We start from the raw sequence: 12,183 nt of genomic DNA, 5'->3' as shown, positions 1-12,183 counted from the left end.
GCCTGCAAAATAACAAAGAGAAACCATAAGGAAAATATCAAAAATCGGTAAAGTTACTGTTTGTTTTTAAGGTTAGAGTATCAAAAATATTTATAAATATTAATTCTAAGGCTAAACAATTTATTTCAGCTGGTAATCATAACACGGCGTTAGTCTGCTAAATATTTGCAAGTATTTCTTTAATTATATTTACAAATACGTTTTTTTATTATTGTAAAATGGCGACAATTTTTAAACAACCTACAGGATAGTTGGAGAGCATTATAATCTTAGTAGCTGTGCTGTGTAATAAATGTAGTGTCTTTTACAGCTTTTGTAATTAAAACAGCTTTATAATAGAATATTTGTATTCGTTTGGCTGTATTTCGGTTCTCCGTACATAAGTTATAATTCTCTTTAGAGATCCGTATAACAAATAAAAAACCTGTACTGTAACTGTCATATATTCCTTTAGTTTTATAATACACTTATTTTCAGAAATCATTACACTAATATACTTATACGAGTGTAAAATTACGCCAAAAGATTGTTATAAGCGACTCTATCAGTAATACAGAAAAAAGCTGTACTATAGCTGCCATTTATTCATTTGGTTTTATAATACCCTTACAAACAGAAGTTATACAACTACTATTCTTATAGGAGAGTAAGATTACGCCATAAGAAATAGCTTTAAAACGGGGTTGACAGATACATTTGTACAGCTACAAGTGCCAAGTGATACTACAATACAGCCTGTATACAGCTTTTACGATAAAATTAGCTTCTAGTGTTTCACAACACTTAATGTTTTAAAACGGAGTTGACAGATACTTTTGTAGAGCTAAAAGTGCCAAGTGTTACTACAATACAGCCTGTATACAGCTTTTACGATAGAATTAGCTTGTAGTCTCTCACAACACTTTTAGTTTTATAGTAAATTTTTTATATTCTGATAAAGCACCCCATGCTTCCGCAGAATCCTTTATAATGATTTTATACAGCTTGAGCTGTATAATGTCTGTAAAGTACCTTTTATACAGCTTAAAACTTTTCTGACACTCTTATACGTCCCTTAAATCACTCTAAGTTCTTAATTGGCTGCTATATTGATGTTGCCGACACTTCCATGCTACTTGGGCGTTACGTTCAGCTATTATATTCAAATTATTTTTAAGAAGGGAAGTTAATTTTGAAATGTAAATTAGTAAATTTTGAAGGAAGCGGAAGAGGTATGTCAGGATCGTAGCAAGTGGAAATCCGTGGTCTCTGCCTACCCCTCCGGGAAATAGGCGTGATTGTATGTATTGTAAATATTTATTATCAGAGTAAAGAAAGGAGAATAATGTTTTTCGACAGCAGGCCAGATGAATGTCGAAGAATAAAGGCGTGGTGTCGTTAGATTCATTGTGAGATTCAGTGTGTGTTTTAAAACAAAAAGTGACTTAGTCTAACTATATTATTTGAGCAATCAGTTTTTGTATTTATATAAATTTGCATACCGTAAAATGGGGTGAGTAGGGTTCGCGGGGTGAGTTGGGTTATGAATGGGGAGAGAAGAGATGAAAGGGGGTGAGATGGGATTTTAAGGCTACTGCTACAAAAATAATGTATTCCAATTTAAAATGGAGCTATAGTAATACTCATAATAAAAAAAATCGATCCAACAATCTTCCAAAATCACCTTTGTATGAAAACCCAACTCACCCCAAATACGAGGGACTACGGGGTGAAGTGGGATTTCCTGTTTATCGTCAAAGTTATGAAATGGAACTACCCAAAATAAAATAAAAACTAAAATACAAACGTCCGGAACACTTATTTTAAACACCATTCAGTTTGTATATGTAAAAATAAAATGTTATCGAGGTTTGAATGTCAGTTTTGCACCTACTCACCCCATTTTACGGTACCTATTTATCTTGAAACTTGAATACTCACTTACCTTTACTTACCTACCTACATTACAACTTACAGATCTCTCGAGCACCTACGTGCTTGATTGTTTCCTTCAATTTTCAAATTTTTTTTACGGGTAACTGAAGTCTTACAAACTTAAGTTTTCTACTCGTACCTATACTTACTTAGATAATATCATGATATATTGCTCACCATTGTGTATTTATTAAATAACATTAATTATTTCATGATTTTTGAAGTTAAGGAATAAAATAGAGTGTGCAGATGTTTTGCTTCGTACCTATGCTTCTGCTCAAAAAATAAACCCAAGTTGATTGACAGATGAGAAATCTACTCCGGAAAGGCAAAGCCAGCAAAAGCTTGGTCTACCCATGTTAAAAAATACCATTCCTAATGTGATCAGGTGATCATGCGCTTAAGACGAACCTGACTTGACACCCGATGCTGGGGTTTTTTACATCTCATAGCATCCGGAATAAGGGTAGGGTTGTCAGTCTCAGCTTAATAAATTACCTAAATATAGTTTTATAAATAAAATAAATCTAAATACTTAGCTATTGATAATATACACGTATAGGTATATTTTACAGCCAGCATTATTATAGGTACTAGGTACATCGATGACATGGTGTTCAAAATTATTTGGGCACGACTTTATAGCGCGTGGAGGTCGGATTTTAATATCTCGCTTGATTTAACTACTATTGCTACAGACTGTACTGTGGATACTTATGATTTCACTGACATTCAACAACAAAAAATCACTTTACTCGAAGTGATATTACTGGGTAATTAAAAGCTAAAATCGACCACCCAACTTCTTGTATTGTGACAAATCTTTATAAAAATAAAACTATGCAGTTTTTTCTAGGGTTAAGTCACCTTCGCCAAATAGTCATCCTTGGGCTTTTTAGACTGCCATCAGTAAACCGCTGCGGAGAAGTCAGATAAACTCTCCTCTTCTCATTCCTCTCATCTACTCAAAGGGATAAGTTAGCCTTTGTACTTAGGTTTTGCTATTTTTACAATAAAGAGTTTACTACTACGTATACATACTAATAACAGTGGCAACCCTATTCCCAAAATGGCGTAGTCGGATCCCGTAGTAACGGGCAGCGCGTGCGCCGTCTTAATTACACGCGCCATCTATAGCGCCGCCACACCGAGTATACCGTCAATCAGTATCCTTATCCTTAATACACAGTCATACATACAAAGTTACATCGCTTTGTTGAACGCCGTTTTATTGTAGGTATAAGCCCTCAAGATGCTGGATGGCTTGCGATGGATGAGATGAGAACCAATGGTCTATATGACACTTTAAACTCTCGCGTTTTGTACACATATTTAATTACACACACGGGTCCAGTTTTAGTCTTTCCGTGACCACAGCTGGTGCAACTCAGCTGAAACGTCGGAATTAAAGGTAAAAACAATGAAATTATATCGCGGTAGACCCGTTTGTGTAACCAATGGTCTCACAAAAAATTCTACCGAAAACAGGGCGAAAGAAAGTAGAAAAAATAGGCAAGCAGACCCTGGCAGCGAAGCCGCAACCAAGAAAAATAAGAACAAGTGGACCAGTCAAACATACCTTTACCGTAACTTACCTAATAAGTAGCATAACAGCATAACACAAATATATTTATGTACCTAACTTCATTTCAAAGCAATATAGATATCAGCAGTCGGGCCACAAAAACTGGTCGTTTGCCATAACTTACAAGTTACATCGTTTCAAGTGGGCACTTGTCTTGTCCCATTCAAGAGCATTATAGAGTTGCACATGTTCCACGCTTATGGGACTTCGAGCACATTTACTCGTAGCTGGTGTGCTTATTTGCCAATTTTAGGCAGCAAAAAATATTCGTTATTTTTGAAAAAACTGTCGTTTATTTTTTTAATGAATTCATATTAAGTGCTTAGGGGTTTTGGGTATATAGGTATACATTCGGTTACTTATTACTTAGTAGACGGATATCAGTAGGTATATTATTTATAGAAACATAATACAAATCTTCTTGCCAGGAATTTATTTAACTTGCATAAAACCAACACACGAAAACTGTCACTTGAATTTTATACAAAGTATACAGTATACAGTACAATCACTGTCAGTGTAACGTGATAAGAATAAGAACGAAATTCATTATCTAAAGACATTAAGAGCCAACGGGAGTGGTCATTTCTCCATACAAACGTACTCCTCGTTTTCCTCCGTGGTTTTTGAAGCTAGAGCAATGATTTTTTCAACACAGATTAATATTGTCAATATCTGTGTCGGACCGTTTTGCTTTTTTTGATATTTTTGTTTTTTAAGGCGCTAGAGCCCTTCAAAAATGGCCAAAATGGCCTAATTGACTATGCCGCAATGAGAGGCGTGGCATTCAAAACTGATATCAATTAGCCAAAAAAGCAAAACGGTCCAACACAGATAATTTCATAATCATTTAGATTTCCAAATTTGGTTAGGATTGGTTAAGTTTTGGAGGAGGAAACAGAGGAGTACGAAACCTCGATTTTTGAGATTTTTACGCAGGATTTTTCGCCTTGTCCTTATCGCACTACTTTTAGGTGCCGCTTTCGTTAGCGAGACGGGTATATTTACCTAAAATATTTAAAACTCAGCTCCTGTTTCGTCTTAAAGATGACAACTATCACTTTGTACATTTTTTAATTGATAATTTTAACACACATACATACATTCCAATTAAGAGGCGTAGTTGTGACATACATTTCAGACGACGATTTTAAAAGTGTACCTATGTACCGAATAAAAAGAAACTACATTACAAGTTTACACGAAAATAACAATGTAATAAAAAGCCAATAAACGTATTTGCCCTACATATTTGTCATCAGAAATCAAACAAGAGGTAATAAAACCATTTCCAGGCAGCCGAGTAAGAAATACATAAATTTTGGCGAACCAAAGAACAAAGGGATGCCAGCCGCCGCAAAGGGTGAACTCGCACCAACATACATTATGAATATGCCTGGAATATTATGTGGGAATATGTGTCTGTGCCGAGGGATTCTGTCAAAATTTTTCAGTAGGTCTTAATGAGATAAGGTATTTTTTTAAAGTTATATCGCACGAAACAGCCAAGGTATGGATTTTAAGTTTCCCTGGCGCTCAATTTTAAGGCCCTTGCAATTTTTTTTAAATGTAATAAAGTCTCGATCGCTGTGTTGTAACCTAAGAGCACATTGCGTAATAAAGGGCTAAATAAGTCATCTTATTAGAAACCACCGCATGGTGCGCTTTGCCACAATGCAGCAAGTGGGATTCTCTAGAAATCTTTCGAATAAAACTTCATTTTCACCGTGAGTTACTCGTACATTCTCCAAACAAACAAAAAAGTCTCCAAACATATTTTTTAAGCAACACATGGTCTAGAGCAGCGGTCGTCAACAAGCGGCCCGCGGGCCGCATGCGGCCCGCGAACCTCTCACTTGCGGCCCGAAAGCCCCCCTGGCTATTTTGTATGTAATATTGACAAACGGCAATGTCTGATAAAGTCATAAATAGTAACAAAATGCGGCCCGCGTCAACTTCGGTAACTACTATTTGGCCCTTGGCTGCTAAAAGGTTGCCGACCGCTGGTCTAGAGTCTAGAGTAGGTATATTAACCTACCTAACGTATAAGGAAATAATAATTCACTTTTAATAATAATAATAATAATAAATTCTTTATTTGGCAGGCAAGAAACCCAAAAAAATAAATACAATACAATATAATAAAATGTGTAAAAGTAAATATAAAATACAGTAAAACTTACAACCTAAAACAATGAAATAAAACATTTACAAACTTTTGCACTAAAGATGGCCGTTCTCAGACCGGTGCAGTTTTCGCCAATGTTTGTTAAATTCGTCACTGTAGTCTTTAGCTACCAGTGACAGAATTTCATTGTCAGAGGCTAGCAGTCTCGCCCGGAAGGCAGCCGACCTGGCTCTCAGAATGGCGAAGAAGTCAGGGACTCTCGCGTCCGCAAACATACCTTTCGCACTGCAGAAACGCGGTAATTTCAACAAAATACGAAAGGCGTTGTTGTACTGTACCCTTAGCGCGTTGAAGGAGTGCCTGGTGTACCTATTCCAAAGCTGACAAGTATAAAAACATTGGCAAAAGGCTTTGAACAGGGTCACCTTTACCTCACTCGAGCAACGCGCAAAGCGTCGAGCCAACATGTTGCACCGAACCGCGAGAGCCCTGCGCTCCCTCTCCATATCGGCGTCATCTTTCAAGTACTCGTTCAGGATATGTCCCAAGTACTTGAAGCTCGTTACAACCCGAATTGGCGCACCACTCATACACACCGTAGGTATCACCTCCGGACCCTTCCCTGACCTAAAAACGAGCATTTCCGTCTTAAGCACGTTATATTTTAGGCCATGCGTACTGGCATAGTGTTCGCAGATCTTGAGCAGCTTTACAAGACCGTTTATCGAGGGGCTGAGAAGCACCATATCGTCTGCGTAGCTCAGATTGTTAACACATACGTTACCAATATGGCAACCGACGTTAGAGCCTCTCAGCTCCCCGATAAGGTCATTGACATATAGATTGAATAGGTCCGGAGATGTCAACCCACCTTGGCGCACTCCACAGTCTAGCCTGTAGTCGTTAGACTGTGTGTCACCCCATTTTACATTGTTAGTTTGGTTCTCGTACCAGAACCTCAACAGACCTACAACCTCGGGAGGTGTTCCAGACGTAAAAAGCTTTTTCCACAGCATATAATTTGCACTTTTGTATATAATACTTACTTATCACCGACTGATAGACAGGTCCTGCCTGGGTTATCTGCAAAATTGCTGAACTTATTTCCGACTGTCACCGAACCGAATATATGTAGCGAATGTAGGTCAAAACTGATTGGAGCAACTAAATGATACCTACTTATAAGCATTCAAAAACGAATGTAATTAAAATATAATATACAGACAAAACCACGCGAAAGTATATAGTCACCTATACCTAAATATAATACGAAGGTATCTGATGTGAATATCGCATAATATAATATGTATATGCCGCCGCCGATGTTTCATAAAGCCGCTGTGAGCGCCGCATTTTCATAAAAATCACTACATACATAACGGCAATGGCTGCTTATCGTGGCTTTTGTATGAAAGTGCTGCGGAGGCGTGTGGGAAGATATCTCGATGATCTTTCATGGTTTCTTGCCGTGGATATTAGATTTTATCCGTTTTATCTGAAATACGCATTTGTTTTAAGAATGTGGTCTGCTGAAATTTTACTAATACATATTTTATAATATTAAGACTGTACCTAACATTAAATTACATATCTAAATAACTAATATAAAACAGTTCCTTTATGCATATAAAGCAGCGGTCGGCAACCAGCGGCCCATGCGGCCCGCGAGCCTCCCTGGCTATTTTGTATGTAATATTGACAAATGACAATGTCTGATAAAGTCATAAATATTAACAAAGTGCGGCCCGCGTCAACTTCGGTAACTACTATTTGGCCCTTGGCTGCTAAATGGTTGCCGACCGCTGTTCTAGATAACTGCATGTCGCGCAAAAGTGCGTGTTTTCGCGGCACTTACGACCTTTTATTAAGGGTTTTTTAAAGAAAACTCAAAAATGGCTCAACCGATGATGTTCAAAATATTGTTTTTTGTACTCTATTATACGGCTAATCTCCCGATATGTTTTTATATTTTTTTCTGAACTTTGGTTCTAAAGTTATAGAGATATAAATAAACATTATTTTGGCCTTTCGAAACGATTTTTTTTTCCCAAAATATTCAATTTATCCAAAAATATTCTTAGAAACATTCCAGTTATTTTTAAAGACCCATTTAATGATGTGCAACACGTTGGTGGTTTCTGAATTTTTTTTTTGTGACAATTAGTTGCATGGAGTGCCCCTCTTAAAAATACATTTCTTACAATTTTGAGTACTTAATCCAGTAGCGGCTTACAAAATACACCTATATTTCAAATTTATATGCCCCTTCAACACTCTAAATAGTTTATACCTACCAATTTGGGTATAAACGAGTAAATACGGGTATATTGAGTAAATACTGAGTATTTACTCGGTATTTACCCGTGAGTATTTACTCACTACCCATATCTAATCACAAGTGAGTCTAAACCAGCGGTCGGCAACCATTTAGCAGCCAAGGGCCAAATAGTAGTTACTGAAGTTGACGCGGGCCGCACTTTGTTACTATTTATGACTTTATCAGACATTGCCGTTTGTCAATATTACATACAAAATAGCCAGGGGGGCTTGCGGGCCGCAAGTGAGAGGTTCGCGGGCCGCATGCGGCCCGCGGGCCGCTTGTTGCCGACCGCTGGTCTAAACCATAAAATTATTCAAAATAAGAATGCTGGTGAGATATCCGGATAAAACGCATTTCATCACTATCTTGTGCAAACACTTAAAATTGTCTCTTGACTTCGAAAGTCCATTTTCTTGTCCATTAAAATGCCAACAAAGACACACTGGGGTTGGTGATAATTATCACCATTCCATTTGTAAACTTTTGAAATGAGATAAAGCTACCACTTATCGTCGTTTTTCACAAGAAATAGATTTGAAATACTTAAGAGATAAATCGATTTTGGTCACCTAAATATAAAAACTTGCATTCCACTGATTATTTATGGGGATGACATTATGTCCGTGAATTTATCGCGGAATATTAAATTACCTACGCATGAATAGTTCTCTGAAATCGTTATTGGAATTGCTACATTTGCTACCTATAAAATAAATCTAACTTTACCTAAAGTATACGATGACCTTTTCAGATATGATTCAATAAACAAAATAGATTTGTACTATGTATTACTAATTTGAGTTTCTAGTAGGTAATCTAATATTATCACTTGCCTTGTTTTCAAAGAATTTTAATAATTATATCTATCACTATTCGACAATCTATGCATTCTTGTGGTACACTTTACGGAAAAACTATCGCACTGTTAGGTTTGAGATTTAACATAGTAATTTATATTCATGTCTAGATGTGTTATCAAGCATAAAAATATCATTATATAAACATAAAAAATAAATAAAAGGGTAAATAATGTGTATTACTACTAACGCCATCTGTTGGACTAATGTTAGTTATGAATATTTCTAGCAGATGGCGTTAGTAGTGACAAGGTTAAAGGTTGTTCTGTTAAAATGCGCTGGGTTTTTGTGGCTCAATATAATTGGGTATTTGACTATACTAGTCAAATGAGTTTCTGTTTTCGAACTGTCAAAACGATTTGCTACTATGGAATTTATATGAAACACTAGCATGTGACGTCACAAGCAAATTACCTACTCTTTATAGTTGTTATCTGGTATTAAAATAGAAATTGTGACTAAAAATAACTGCTATCTACGTTTCTCTATTAATCTTCTGGTGCTTTATTTCTTGCATGGTGAAAAATAATTTATCTTAAGTACAGTCAAATACCCTATTAGTAGGTAATCATAATTAATTATGGGTGAAATTTAATACGTGTACGTATATATTTTGTGATTGAATCGATAATCGTTTTTACTACTATGGCGGTTAAAATCACACGTGATTGATGATTTCGAAATTGCGGCAGTAATGCAGTTGGCAGTAATATCGCAGTCAGCAGCAGTATTGCAGCGCGATATTACTGTCTTACTGTTTCGAATGCCAAAATCGATTTCGCTGACAGGGTTTTTGACATTCCAGGCAATAATGTAGTCGGCAGTAATATTGCAGTCAGCAGCAGTATTGTAGCGCGCAAATGTCGAAATCGATATCGCTGCCAGGATTTTTGATATTTGCGGTAGTAATGCAGTCGGCAGTAATATCGCTGTTGGCAGCAGTATTGCAGCGCGATATTACTGTCTTACTGTTTCAAATGCCAAAATCGATTTCGCTGCCAGGGTTTTTGACATTTGCGGTAGTAATGCAGTCGGCAGTAATATCGCAGTCGGCAGCAGTATTGCAGCGCGACATTACTGCCTTATCGTTTCAAATGTCAAAATCGATGTCGCTTTCCACTCTGGACGACCAGCTAAAGCAAGTACCTACTGCCTTACTGTTTCAAATGTCGAAATCAATATCGCTGCCAGGATTTTTGATATTTGCGGTAGTAATGCAGTCGGCAGTAATATCACTGTTGTCAGCAGTATTGCAGGGCGATAGTACTGCCTTACTGTTTCAAATGCCAAAATCGATGTCGCTGCCAGGGGTTTTGACATTTGCGGTAGTAATGCAGTCAGCAGTAATATCGCAGTCGGCAGCAGTATTGCAGAGCGATATTACTGCCTTACTGTTTCAAATGACAAAATCGATGTCACTGCCAGGGTTTATGACATTTGCGACAGTAATGTAGTCTGCAGTAATATTGCAATCGGCAGCAGTATTGCAGCGCAACATTACTGCCTTATCGTTTCAAATGTCAAAATCGATGTCGCTTTCCACTCTGGACGACCGGCTAAAGCAAGACAGAGGCAGAGGGCCCTTTTTATCCACCCTTCCATCGGGTGGCAGAACTTCCCACTTCCCAGGAGCCGTGGGAATGTTTCTTCCAACAGCTCTCCACAAGCTGCCCTGCGTTGACTGATTGTACTGGTCCATCAGCAAGCGATGGGGTTGTCACATCGCTACGCCCATATTCATGTCTACCAGTCAAGAAGCTATAGGTGCTCCGGACATTTGTAAGGCTTGCTCGGAGTTTAAGCCAACACGTTAGGCCATTTTGACATTTTAATGAGATGTAGTAGTAGTAGTAGTAATAGTAGTAGTAAAACACTTTATTGTACAAAAAGAAACATAAGATAAGACATGAAAAACACACAAAGTTTTATAGTACAAAGGCGAACGTATGACTTTCAGGGATCTCTTCCAGTTAACCTTTGAGCAATTGAGGGATAATTGGAGAACGGTAGACATAAAAGTTGTACTAAACGGTATAAAAATATGAGAAGTTTTGGATACATCAAGATATAGATGGTTTTGGTTCCCTTATAATAGATTAAACCTACGTAATGTTAAACACTCCTGTATTTAAATGTATAAGTACCTATTGATATAATATAATACAAACACCCTTGATATAATATAATACAAAATGATTTGGGGTATTAATTATTTATAGAAGCCCTTATATCATATCATATCTTATCATTTTTAGAGTTCCGTACCTCAAACGGAAAAAAAAACGGAACCCTTATAGGATCACTTTTGTTGTCCGTCCGTCTGTCTACTAAGACCTTTTATCTCGGGAACGCGTAGATGTATCCAGTTGAAATTAAAAGCATAACTTAGGTCCTAAAAGCTGTGAAAAATTTAAACTTCTAAGTTATCGGAAAAAAGATACGGCCGTTTATGCCGCAAAAAATGTATATTTCGAAACTCTCAAAGGAATCAAAATGTACCTATAAAGGGGCCCACTGATTAGCACTTCGCCGGACGATATCAACCGGCCAGTTAAAAAAAACGCAAAATTTGGCAGCTCCGAAAAACTGACAGGCTGATATCGTCCGGCGAACTGGTAATCTGTGGGCCCCCTAGAGTATGGTAATTCCCGTTGATCTAGAATTTCTAGAACTATGAAATTTGGCAAGTAATATGGTCACTACAAGTAGGTACTGGGAAAATATTTAAAAACTATTTTTTTGTAAATAAATTAATAAATACGTTAAATTTGTACGGGACCCTCGGCGGGCGAGTCCGACTCGCACTTGTCCGGTTTTTAAGATGAATCTCTTATTAAAAACTACCTTAGTAATTATAACTCTATAGGTAGAAAAACTCCGCGAGCCCTTACAAAGCTCTGCTTTTTGCTAGTTATAATACGGGAGTTACAGGAATAAGAAAAAATGAAGACATACTATTTTTGTAATATCGAGTGCTACCATATTTATACACTTGACTCTTTCTACCACATGCACTCTAGTACCAAATTTCTCAGAACCCATCACACCACGCGACCAGTACCATTACCATGAGTTGCTATCGAGAACTTACATTACGTTACTACAATCGCTAGCGCCTAAACGCGGTTCGTGTAGATTTCGAAACAACTGGTACCATGAGTCAATTACTCGTTTACTATACTCGCTAACGTAAGCTCGATTCATCGTATAGTTAACGTTACGATAGGGAATTACCTTGGAGTGACGTGCCTAACTTCACAGCAAAGAAAGCTATCTCTTTTTGACTATACTGAAACGACAGAGTAGGACGATATTGGGCAAAAAGCTAAGTATCCAAGCATTCGTTTAAAAAATATAAACTTAACCGTGCTAATTTAAA

The sequence above is a fragment of the Cydia splendana genome, chromosome 12 (assembly GCF_910591565.1).
Source record: "Cydia splendana chromosome 12, ilCydSple1.2, whole genome shotgun sequence".
Taxonomy (NCBI): domain Eukaryota; kingdom Metazoa; phylum Arthropoda; class Insecta; order Lepidoptera; family Tortricidae; genus Cydia; species Cydia splendana.
The sequence above is the reverse complement of the archived record's forward strand: the minus strand, read 5'-3'. Positions refer to the sequence as shown.